This window comes from Myzus persicae, unplaced genomic scaffold (assembly GCF_001856785.1).
Source record: "Myzus persicae strain clone G006 unplaced genomic scaffold, MPER_G0061.0, whole genome shotgun sequence".
Classification (NCBI taxonomy): Eukaryota; Metazoa; Arthropoda; class Insecta; order Hemiptera; family Aphididae; genus Myzus; species Myzus persicae.
The window spans coordinates 115833-130047 of record NW_019104066.1 but is presented as its reverse complement, the minus strand read 5'-3'; the positions used below and the strand labels follow the sequence as shown (position 1 = coordinate 130047).

The following is a 14215-nucleotide window of genomic DNA, read 5'->3' as shown; positions in this document are numbered from 1 at the left end:
CTAGTGTATAATAATATATATCACTTCTATAATACTACTACCGACTATTCTCGACAATTATATCGTCATTAGTATTTACGATGTACTCGGGATAGCCCCGAGCACGTTTTTTTCCTTTTGTCTTATTTTTATCAGTTGAACTCGTTAAAGGCGACAACGTGTGGACGTGATAGACGACCTTCAGGTTACCTCATAGTATATACCATATACATAGTGTTCGCTACAGTGACACAAATATTTTTAGAAAAATATACATATGTAGTAAACATTTACTTAATAGATCCGGAGCGTAAAAATATCAGTGCGTTTTTGTTAGTAAAAAATCAAATATTTAAAGCATCAATAGAATATACATACTAGATATTATTATCATATTATTATGGAGAAATGTTAAATACTAATCGATTATTCTGAACTCTTTTAATTTTTAAGAGACAAAATATAACCATATTGCTATAATTATAATTTATACCAAACAACTCTTTTGTAAAAAAAATGCCCAACTGAATATTATATTATTGTCATAATTTAGCTGTAAAAGACTTATTTTTAAAATCATGTTACGTGTATAATTAGGCAGTTCAAATTTTAAGTTGTTGACAAAAAAAAAAATGTGTCGACAAAACGGTTGAAATTGTGTATGCTGCTATTAAAAAATAAATACGGTTTTTGAAGGAACTTTACCCACGTGGTGAAACGTGTTTTAAAATAAAACTATTCGCTAAGCTGAGCCAACATCCTAAAATATTTATTGGGACGCTTTCCATGTTAGTGTATCATAGTATAAATTCATGTGCTCTATTTTATTCTGTTGACTTTTTGAAAGTGAAGTATTGACTTGTATTTTTTTTGTAAAATCATCAAACATATGTTTATAATAATATGTAGGTACTTTTAGTTAAAAAAAAAACATGTGTTGTGTTCTGATATAATTTTGATTGCAATTTTGATTGCAATATTATACTCAAAAGTTAAAAATATTTTTAGTTTCTACCATGCAAATCATTTAAAAATACATTTCATTGATTTAACTTCACAATTCACAGTAGATTCTTGTCGAAAAGACAATGTAATAAATATTTTATTTATTGTATATTATATTATTTTGTCTCAATTCACGTTAGTAATTTTGAATCGTATTAGAGTTCTGTTCCGATGTTACGTGATTAGAAATATCTACCTATTTTATTATTCGTTTAATAAATGTGCTTGTGCATCGATTTGTTAAACATTAAATCTGTATAATAGTTATATATACGCATTTAAAGCTAGGTCATAATTTGCATAATAATGGACAGCTGTAATATGAATATAATATGTATTGACTATTGGCTATTAATATTTAAATGATAACATAATATGATATTGTTATTATTTGCTATTATATTGTTATTTGATTATTATTATTATTTATAAGATTGTTTAATTATGTTTAGATTTATGATAGTAAAATCAATATTTACAGATTATAAATTATTATTATTTTTAAAACATGGTAATTCTGACAGTGTTTTATTTCTGCTTGGCTTCAGTGCAGATTTTACTTACCTATTTGGTATTCAATTAATATAATTTAATGGTTTGTCAACGTTCAACGCAAATTATTGTGAATAAAATTGTTAAAACGTTATTATCTTTTCTTCCCTGCGCATATACCACCTAAACTATTTAATTCAATACTTAATACTTCAATTAACCGTTGTGAGTTAAAGTTCAATTGAAATAATAACACATGATTTTTGCTGATTATTATTCCATATTTCCACCGTATTATTGCACTCAGACAGTTATGACTAGTCTACACGATATAGATGAGGCGGATTTTAAATACCTTTCAAGAACTTTTACCATTACTTATTGAATCAAACCATTAAATCCACTTTTAATCATATTGAGACCATTTACTCTTTAGTTATCATGAACTTTCATGAACTATAATATATTATATATTCATCTTCTTATTTAATACCTCTGTTAAATTCCGTCGAAAATATTTATTTATATAATATATATAAAATAGGACTGAACTACCAGTGGTGTGTGAATTTTTTGATGTTTCATTCTTTTTTTAGATTTTCTTTTTATTCGGCCCCGATTAATAACAGTTTGGGCAACCGCAATTTTTATCTATGACATTAAGTAAAATTTCTATTAATTAACCAATTAAATTTTCTGGACTTGTTCCCAAAATTAAGAATTTATTTCTGCCTACTTCAAAATATAACTGAAATGCATGTATATCATAATATGTAGTCTGGATACATGTCATTGATAACCATCAACATAACTTTCGTTTCTAGATATTATGATAAACATATTTACATTAAGTAATGTCACGGTTTGAAGTTTTTTCATTTGTTTTTAATAATTTTCTTGGTACAATCAGTATTATAATAAATAATAAGTGATGAGAGTATATACATACAAAATAACACGTTTCGACAAGATGAATTACCGCAAAAGCTTTATAAAGCTGATCTGGAAGTTGTTTATTAACGACCGCCATTGGCCTGCCCTTTTGAATTGATAAATCTTCTAGGTATGAAACGTCTAGAAAACGGGAAACTAATGTCATTGATTAAATACACATATGTGTAGTTAATCAATGCTAAAGTGGTGCTAAAGCATCTCTAAAAACGATCAACTAAGTTGTTATCTTGATTCGTAACTATTCTACAGTAGCGAATTCCGGGAACTTGTTTGTTATTATAAAAAACCGTTCTGATATAATAATATAGCCGCTACATATTATAAAAAACAAATATTAAATCGCATATTATACAGTGTGATTCATCAAGCATGCCCACCACTTTTTTCTTTAATAATGCAGTTATTTAAAATCTGAATTTTGGATTTTTTAAATATACTTAAAAATCATATTTTAAAATTATTGAGAATTTTTGAACTGCTTAACGAGTTCCCTGTGAAGATACAAACTTCTATTTTTCAAATGAGAATCCCCCTTTTCAATTGAAAATTATTCAGCATTTCAGCGGATAATTTTTCCTCAAAATTTGACGTATCAAATACAAAATTTGTTGTAGTGGTAGTTTTTGAGTTATTTAATTTTGTGTTTCAAAGATAAAAGGTTCGTTTGGACTAATATGATATAGGTAGGGTTGCCTTATTTGGCTAGGGTCTCGTCGGGGCGTTCTAGGAATTCTAGGATCGAGTGTATAAAAATACTCTATTTTGAAACAAAAATTTTCATTTTCATTTTAGTTTGTAAGCAAATACATCTGGTAGATTTCCTTACAATCGGGGTGTTTTTTATATCATATTTTCCGTCGAGAAAATTAAGCGACTGACTGGCAATTGTTGACTTATCGCAGTTATGCCGTGTATCCGTGGCCTACGCTACCAAAAAATGTCATGAATTGATAACAATAACGATGGAAATAACGATTTCATTGAATTTTAATCATATTCCTTTAGTCTTACAAGATTCTTAGAAGAACAAGTAAAAGTTGAAAAAAAATTTTTTGTTTTCGATCATGATTCATGAATTGGGACATTTTAGTCTTTTATCAGGACGTCAGGACAGAGATCTCAATATCGGTGACAGTCCCGATACATCGGGACGGATTGCAACCCTAGATATAGGGGTTGTGGTGATTTGAAAATATTAGTCATTAATATTAATCTATCATCATTAATAATTTGTTAAAATAGCCCAAGTATAATCAATTCTAGTTCTAATATTACGTCTGTTTTATATTTTTGTAAAACTATTTTTGAGCATTAGTATAAACATTTTAATAACTCACAAACTATACTCATTTAAAATTTGACTATGTACATCAAAATTTTCAAAAAAATTATCCACTAAATAATGTACATCAAAAAGGGGGCTTTTCATTTGAAAAACAGAAGTTTGTACCGCCACTGCACACATTTTAAGTTGTACAAAAAAATTCAAGAATTCAAAAAATTGTCTTTAATTACCTATAATTAAATATTCCAAAAATCAGAATTTGAATAGATTCATTATTAAAGGAAAAAATAGGGGTGAGCACGTTGGTGAATCACCCTGTATGATTCGTATTGTCGCATCTACACATACCAAGAATATACAATTTTTACATTTAGCTGGTGTATTTTTTATTTTAATTTATCTCTAACATACCTACAGCTTTTAATTAATATGCATATAAAACCATTAAAACTTTCTTATAGATGTGTAGGTTTGTATAATTGTTTTTTTTTTTTTACTCTATGAATGAGGTCGTTGGTATTTTTTACGTGCATACCTCATTAGTTTCAGAAACAAAATGCCAATTCAGTATATTATTATAATAAGTTTAAAAATCGCAATCATGTATGTATAGTAATGCCTAATTGTGCGACTGCCGGTTGCTTTTAAAAGTACCTATACACTCATACACTCTACATATAGACGACGACTACTATCGTTGTTGGTTGACATTTTTATGTCGTTCCGTGACGTTCGGCCGTAATATAGTATAATAAAGTATACATAAATATAATAATTCTTGACTTGTAAGAGACCGGTAGATAACTATATTTTGTAGTCGAAAGACCGCTTTTGCGCGGAGTCAAGTGTTCTCGGATATTTCTCTGGACGTTGTATTTATTTATTTTTTAAATTAGACACGGTTCTTAGACTAGGTCATAAATGGGTCATGCGTGCATTTATCGGGCCAATGGCAAGAAGGAGGAGGAGAGAAGTACTAACTATTCCGTCCGCGAGAGAAACTGGTGTGTTGTTTTGTGTCAGGTGGCGGGCTAGCTGCAGCGCGCGTCTGACGTAGTCGTGCGGTGGTATAATGACCTCTGTTCAGAAATTCTTATGCATATTATATGTATTATGATATTCCATTAGATATAGTACTATCTTTATATGTTACACCACTATGGTAATTGTTGCCTTTTATAAAATGATAATATATATTTGTAAAATTGAAATACATTTATTGTATTATGTAGCAGTGGTTATAAATGAGTGCATGTAATCTGCACCAAACGTACTAATTGATGTCCGAGCCAAATATGATATTTTCGGACGATTATAGGTCCTCGCCGGCATTCCAAGGTCCGAGACTAATCACGTTATTGTTCCTAAGTGCTTTTTGGTGGGATTAAAACAAAAAATATTTTTCTACCTATAAATCCTTTTGTTTTTATTACCGGCTTTACTTTACTCAACAGCTCTTTTTTTTTTATTGAAATTAATCCAACTGTATATAGTAAAGACGTCAGTGATAGGAATCGCCATTCGACCGTGATACGACCGACTCGACGTTTCGTTACATGAAATGTGCCTCGTTTGGAGTAAATTCTAGAAAAGAAGTTGACTACACTAAAAACCACTGTTTATTTTGATGAAAAAAATATGTTTTTATATTGGGTCTTTAACCTCAATTGGAATTGTATTGGCTATGAATGCGAGTTCTATGGCAATCTTTAGGATGTTAAGTCTCCTTATTTTTAAGAATATTATAGAATAACACTTTACTGTAGTCTAAGATCATGCAAATCATATAAATTAAATTAATTTATATTTTAAATAAAAAGTAAATTGTTTTTTATACCATTGATATTAAAAATAGCTATTCATTATTATTTATAATATTTTTCTTACAACTAAACAATGGTTGTTTGTAGAATGCCGGGAAAATGTAGGTACTGTTCTATAGACTAAATTAAAAATTTCAACAATAATAAATGGCTATTATAAATATTTTTATAATACACTCACTTCAAAATCACTTGGTAGGGGGAAATGGAAGATTTTGAACAGTAGAAAACTTAATTATTTTCTCATGGAATACCGTTTATCACTCTTCTTGAAAATATGTACTAGATGATAAAAGTTATCTCAGATTTTGGTTTAAAATTGTATTTAAAAACTAAAATTTATTGTAAATTCACTTTACCCTATTTAGTGAAATCGGATTGTGTAACGCGACTAATATATAATATTATACTTACAGTATGTACCTACTAAATAGTTATTGCTTTCATTTGTGTAGATATCTGCCAACTTATTTTAATCATAACAATACATACATGATTTAATATCTAAGTTGATGTACAAGTTGCTGTTAGTAAAATATTATGTATAATATATATATACTATGTAGGTACTATAATATAGTACTGTAATATTCCGAACTATAATAAGCCACTCGAAATTCATAAAAGTTTTTCTCTTTATACCTACTCTTAACATGTCTTAGCAAAACTAAAATATTTAACTCTACTGTATGTTTGTCTATCGTTCAAATTGTCAATAGTTCCAAAGTGAAAAGCGTATAATATAGTGTAATTTAAACATGCATTCATTAATTCAATTTAACTATTTGAGTATTCCGAAATAATTTTGAATGCTTTGGTCGGTAGCCAACTCACAACTACTTTTATACCTCCTAAAGTTACTTAATAAATAACGCTTTACGTATGAACGGTTCATTATATATATAACATTGGCCGTCATCTAATGTAACGTTTTTCCCTAATTATTTTAAAATTTAAACAGACGACTTAATTGTTCAACTCAGTTTTTAGTTAAATTTAATCTAATCAATTTTAACACATTTTAATACGTATAAACATCGCAGACAAACAATATTTTAATTTAATGTATAATTAATTGTAGCTTAGATGATACATACAAGTTAAACACCTTTTACTAATACATTGTATTAAATATGATGTATTCCAAGCAGTGCCAGAAATAAATTAGTTTTACAACCTGTATTTTTGACAGTGGACAGTGATCAGTTATCGCGTTTTGGGGTAAATTTAATAATAATGTTTCTGACGTTTCATCATAAAGTCTGTAGTTTGTTCATGGGATTGATGTTGAGCAATAGTTGACGGTGACGACCAGTGGGTGTTAAGGAAACATCGCACTCGTACCCTATAGTTTTCGAAAAAAAGGTAAAATTTGCAGGAAACCATTTTCGAACGAATTAATTTAAACATATTGCGATTATTTGGATATATAATCCAGAAAATAATATAATTATTGATGACATATACATTTAAACTGCTTATTTTTTGTGTCTTATTAAACTTGCCTGTAATTGTGTAATTAATGTAAATTTTGAGTTTGGCTTCATGACTATCCCTAACGCACAGCGTTACTATTTACCGACATATTTAAACATTGTCTTATATTACTCTGGGGAATCCAAATATGTTTAACTCGATTATAAATGTTGGAATGATAATTGATCTTGGCGATTTTTAGTCAGTGGTTATGGTAGCAAATATTTTAACATATCTTTAACATGTTTCGCAAAATACTATATTCATTGAATTTAACAAAGATGTATTCCATATTTACCTAAGATTCTATATAGTTATAACTTATAAGCTTTAAAACTTAAAAATAAAATTACTAAATAATTTAATATTAGAGTTGAAGCTGCATTTAAGCACCCTCAAAATTGCTTGTGTTTTTTATGTAGTTTTTTTATGTTATAACTATTGTGTCGTCTCTGAAATAGATTTAAATATTATTGGTAACTAACACAATTATTTCAATAAATTTGTCTTTTATGTGGATATTACTATTATTATTTCTTAATTTATAGTATACATTTTAATTCTATAATATCATGGCTCATGGAACATAAATAGATATAATAAATCATAGATTATGACTTCCGAGCAAATGGTGATTTATTGTACATAATACAATGACATTTTCTGTCATATTTGAGTGTTTAGCCAATTTAAAATTTAATATTTTGATACATTTATTGTATAATATAATATTGCTATTGTTTTATTCTCACTTCTCACTTCCTAGATGATTGTATAAATATTTTAGGTAACTTCTTAGATTTGCTTAAAGAAAAAAATTCAATAAAAGATAAAAAAAACACAGGTAACTTGTTAAATAAAAATTATATTACACCACCACCACGCGTAAAGAATGTTTGTAGTTGTGATTGAACGGTTTCAAAATGTAAATGTGAAACTATAATAAACAATTAATACATTATAGTAATTTTAGGTGTAAGATGCCTACAATAAATTCATTTAATATACTTGGTTAGGCAATGTCAGTTGTTTATAAAATCTCATTATTATAAAAATAAAAGGTAATTTATGTAAATTCCTTGGTCATGATATTATTTAGTTGTTTACGTTTTAGTTTAATAACTTGATGTTGCTCACATTGTTGTCTACGTAAAAAAACTTCACGAACACTGAAAATGTATAAAACCTTATCTGAGTTAATTCTAATTGGTTCTTCTAAACGTACACATCAAATTCTTAATATCCTAGAATTTTTCTTTCGTCATAATAATTTACCAACATTAAAGCTATGATATTACATATTAGTAAGCATGCAACTGGGTGGTGGTTATTTAAAAAAACGGGTGCTGTGTAGATTTTTTTCGACTGCATTAAAAAAAAAAAATATTGCATTATAGTAAATAAGTATACCATTTCATAACAGTGTTTCCTCGGTTCATTCAACAACGAGTTATAGTTTTCAAGGCAATGTCAATTCGTTCGTGAAAAGTTTTGCAAAAAAAAACATAGTTCCTTTATAGGGGGGAAAAATTCAGTCGATTTAAACGGGAAGAAAAATTTCCATTTAATTCAAGGCCACCTTAGAGATATATCATTTTTCACTGTTTGTAGATTGTGAATAAGGTATAGAGTGTTTTATGTTATATTAATTTAATAATTATAATACACCTGTGACATAATTATTGTAGACAAGACAATAAGACCTCCCGTCGACGCCCGTGCTACATAAAAAATAAGTGTTGTTTTTACGCAATTGATAGAGGGAAAGAGTTTATACTACACAGTAATGTCGGTGTACAATGAAATATCTATCGCGTTGTATGATAATTGAGACTTTTTATTCTGCACTGCAGCTGTAAACAAAAGTAAAGAATTGCACTTATATTTTAATGTTTCGAGTTGATATCTTGTGTGACATTTTGTTTTATTGTATGAATGCACATGTTTATTGATGCACCCATCGACATTATACTAATAGCACAGATTATATTAATATAATTTAATATAATCTGTGCTAATAGATAAGTAATGAGTGTATGGAAAGGTCTATGTAACAACATAGAGGGCGCTTTTTGATAACTTGATTACTCGTACGCACGGTAATGCGAGGTAGCAGGGTAAGATATTAAGATATTTAGATTATTGTGTTTTTTCGTAAAAACAGCCTACATCATTGCGAGATGTTGTTATGCAGCCCGCATGGTTAGGTTAGCATGCATGACTGTTGTTATGCACAGTTCTTGTCTAATAGTGTAAGGTCTAGATTCACTAGAAAGTGAACTTAAAAATCATAATATAATAATTACAGCTACTGTGATTGAATATATATTAATTTATTTTAATATTATACTTAGTAAGTTTATTATTATTTATATTCGGAATGAGATATATATATATTTATGTATGAGATGACGAATGGTTATTTTTGCTAAAACCACACCTGATTGGCATTCCAGTATTTTACTGATATAGACGAATATACACAACATATTCTATAGGCATATTTAATAAGCAGTTGCTGTGAGTTATGAATTCTTAGAATGTGCTCACGTCACTATTAGATATTTCAACTATTTTACTTTTTGTAATATTCGTACAACTATCGTTTCTTGATCATTTGTGGTTTGCTTTCGCGATTTGTTCGAATGAAATATATTTGCTTACAATAATATGAAAATAATTTGTAAATCGTAGTTATTGAGAAGATGATATTGTATTATTAGTATACTATATAATTGTTATTCACGTTTAATAGTCTAAAGTCTCGCTACTATTTATTTTAATTATTTAGTTAATGATGTATTATGGGAATTCACTTTTTACAGTGGGAATTATATACATAAAGAGTCATTTCCTTTATTATACCTACTTACCTACTTATAAATAATACACGCTTTCCAGTTATTAATGCGTAATATTATTATATTAAGTGTTTTATTATTTTATTCCTGTATGAACGTATAGATTGTAAATTAATTTTGGTTACTAAGCTTACATAAGTAATTCGAAAATATATGAAAATACAATGAAATTTAACTGTATGTAAACATATGGTTGTATATTGTAAATGTTACATCGAATAACATATTGATTTGAATAAGGTAAATATATATTTTTTATTCTATTAGTTATTCTATAGGTATAAAACAAATCCGATTAAAGAATAAATTATGAATCTTTAATTATTTTTCTAGTTTACTCCACATAAAGTTAGTCAAAAACATATTTTATACTTAAATAACGACTACAACTTAGTAAAATATAATTCAGTTATGTGTATGAAACTTATACGTACTTAATTATATCCTTCTACTAAAAATCTACGCTTATATAACTATTATTTTTGACATTGATGAGGATATTAAATAAATAATAGTAATAATTATTATCTAGGAGGTATTTATACTTAAAATTATTAGTTTATAATAAGCAATAATAATAGTTAAATGTACTAATATTGATATTTTTGCTGGAGAATGCTCGAATTGTTTCATTTTCTTTTTAGAAACTGTTGTCTATCACAGACATAATAATAATATTAGGTTTACATTCTTTTCCACTTCACGTTTTTAATTTTGATTTTTATAACCAGAATCGTGTTGGAGAAAATAGTAATCTAATTTTGTATAATAGAATTGCACAATGGAAATTAATTTGTAATATAGAAATTTTAAAACATTGTTGGTGACTTATTACGTTTCCCCTCTAGTTAATGATCATGAACTTTGTGTTGAACAATCGATTTTGGAAAAAAAAGAACTGTGTAATGACTATAGAGTTTTGTCATAATAATGCACAATAGCCTAAATGTTTTAAATTTACTTTGACCTCGGTATGGAGGTAAACATACCTTAAACCAAGACACTTAAAACGTCAAACATTGTACTGTTATTGTTTTGTATCAATATTCAATGTAAGTTCATGCTGATAAGCGACTTTAATCTGTAAATTATAACGGAAGTGGAATAATGGAATTGCAATTCTTTTGAGTTATATTCAAATATTTATATATATCATGGGTTCCCGGTACATTACAGTGAATATTTTAATTGCAATGTCTTTGCTAGTTGATAATTGATATGAAAACAATTACTTAATCTATGACCTAATCCTAAATGATTTATTTGAATTTTATTTCAAACGCATCATTAAGAATATAATTTAGAAAATTCAAAATATGTACAATGGCTTATTATAGTTTAGATAGTCAGATGATTGTACAACGAAATAATCTTTTTTTAGTATGACTGTACAAGTTAATAAGTTCAATGTTAAAGGTTAAACAATTTTATTGGAAATTTGGAAAAAGGTCACATAGATAAGATATTGTTTGTACAACTGCTGACAAACAGACAGAAAGTTACATAATATTTCATCCCCTACAAAATATTTTTAAACAATTTACACCTCTTTAATACATTTTGTATAGATCATATATTATAATGAATATTATTATTCATTAATCTTCTAATCATTTTTCAATTTTAACTTCCATTTCTAGACTACTATATAGAATATATTATTATTTTTATTATTTAATTTATTTGACAAAATGAAGAAAAAAAATGCTAAGTGCATAAATGAAACTTTAAGTGTGATTTTAAATATTTGAATATTATTTATAATACGCTTATAATGTGATTCCCCACCTCCCACTTATTCAAAGCACTTCGGTCATTGTGCATTCCTGTATTATACCTTAATCTAAAGTACTTAGGTATAACAGGTACTTTACATTTATATTAAAATTCAATCTACATGAAGTTGAAAATAAAATTATATTTAGAGAAGGTTATGCGATGAATATTATTATTTTATGTATTGCTGCCTCAACTACGATCGCATAACTGTGGTAACCGGATTCCGTGTGTTTTATTCTTGATAATTTTTTCTCGACAATTTTCGATAACGGGTATGCATGGCTTACTGCGGCAAATGTACTAAAGGTATATGATTCGGAATTAACTAGTCATTTATAAAAACAACCTTATTAGGACGTATAAAATAAGCATATTCAAATGGTAGTTTACTGTAAAAATTAAAATACCAAACATAGTATTAAAGTAGCCAATAAGTGACAATGTCGTTTAATAATTATTAATATTCTTTTGTTCGAGATTTGTTTTTATTTCCTTAATCGTACACCACACCCCGCCAACACCTCGGCAAACACCGTTACCTGTAGTCGAATTACCCTTTAGATAATAACACAGTAATACACCTTCACACACTGTTCGTGCGTTTATCGCAGTCGATTTCTACAGAGTTTTTATGTGCAATAAGTAAACTTTTGATTTTAAGTATTTTACAAACAACTTTTTTTATCATGATTCAAAAATCTGAGGTATAAATATATTTCACTAAATTAATGTCATTAATACATTTTACAGTAGTAGTTAGTTAAGATAGTTAAGTTTATAAATATCAATTTATTTACGATTTATTAAATTTAAAATTTAAACGAGTGGATTATAATTGTATCTATTGTTTTATAATATTTCAATTACGTATATACTTTTACTTTTATATTCTATGAATCTATAGTTATAATATATAATACAAATATTGACATTTTCTTAAAGAATCAAGAAAACTTTTGTTCAAAAGTATGGGTTCTTATTAAGAAATTGATTTTTATAGTATACTTAATATTAAAAAACAAAAGTTGTTCAAACCAAATCCATTTATTATGGTTTAAGTTAATTTGAGTTATCCTGTTAATAGACTCATAAATGACACATGTCTGTTATACGTATGACTTAGCATCTCAAGGAGAAAGTTAAAAAACAAACAATAAATAAAGTATACAATTCAATATTTATCCTATGAAATTTAATATTGTCACCGTTTTGGAATAATCATAGACCTTATACTCTGAGTATAAGGTCTATGTGAATAATATAATACCTATAAGAGTACAATTTATAGAGTATAGGTGCTAACAAAAGTGAAGAAAACTTAAGACATAATCCTAAGTATTCAGCCAAGTTTGGTTGGTTAACTCTTAAACAGACAATGGAGGACGGACACCCAGTATATTATATGAAAAGTGAATGCTGATGCCGAACTCTTCCGTAGATAGACTGACTGCGTGACCGCAACATAGAATTATTGTAACAATAATCGTTTATACAATAATTGCTGATCTATCGTTTTTATATAAAATATATATATAGGTATGCTCCACAGTCTCTTTAGACTCTCCTATATATAGAGACTCGTATAGAACTATAAATAATAAATATTGACGAACGTGAAGTTATATAGAAAGTAAGATTTGTATTTTGATTGTTGTAACTATACTAACTACTATAATACAACTGCTTAAGCAACTAGTTCGAAACCGTTTAGTCATATTTTCTCCAATTCAAATATTCCCGTTATCGTTTGTATTATATTGTATACAGTAACCTATACTAAAACAAATTCATACTAGACTTGTGTTCATTTTAAAGCAGTCACTTGCCCACCTAAAATATAATTCAAATATGTTATCGTTTTATAATATATTATTATTTTTCGTGTTCGTTACTGCAACAACGACTGACAGCAATTTAATTTCACTAAATTTAATTTAGGATTCTAGTTTGTTCTTCAAATTTTAGTTATACTTTTATATCACGGATAATATAAAACTTACTGGCCCAATACTAAAATAACAATTATAAGTAGGTCACAATAACGAACATCTGTTAATTATATCTACGTTAATGTAGTTTAAATCAATGGTCTAGATTCTAAACAATTACATTTTTCAAACATACGAGTAATACATCGTTCCTAATAATAAACAACGTTTATGATATTATTTAATAAACTAATATATAAGAAGTTATTAGTTTGAAACTCATGTAAATATGCAGCTTATACATTATAGCATTTACCTTGATGTATGATATTATTATTAATGGGCATACTACTTGTTTTAAAATGTCATCTTTTTTTATAAAATGTTACTGGATTGCGATGTATAATTTAAATTTTTATCTTAAAATATTAAATTAAGAATATATTACCGTATTATACTGTTAAGATTATACAGGGTGATTTTATAAGCACGCTCGCCCCCCCCCCCCATTTTCCCCTTTAATAGTACGTCGATTTAAATTCTGATTTTTAGAATTTTTAGGTATACCTAAAGACCTAATATTTTTTGTACTTCTTAAGGACGAATGTGTTAATACAAACTTCTATACTTGAA

General features: G+C 27.5%; 1 protein-coding gene across 3 annotated transcripts in view; it reads left to right on the top strand.

The window, feature by feature from the left end:
- LOC111038278 (alpha-actinin, sarcomeric) overlaps positions 1–14215 on the top strand; it is a 35787-nt gene that overhangs the window by 13318 nt on the left and 8254 nt on the right. The window lies entirely within an intron of this gene.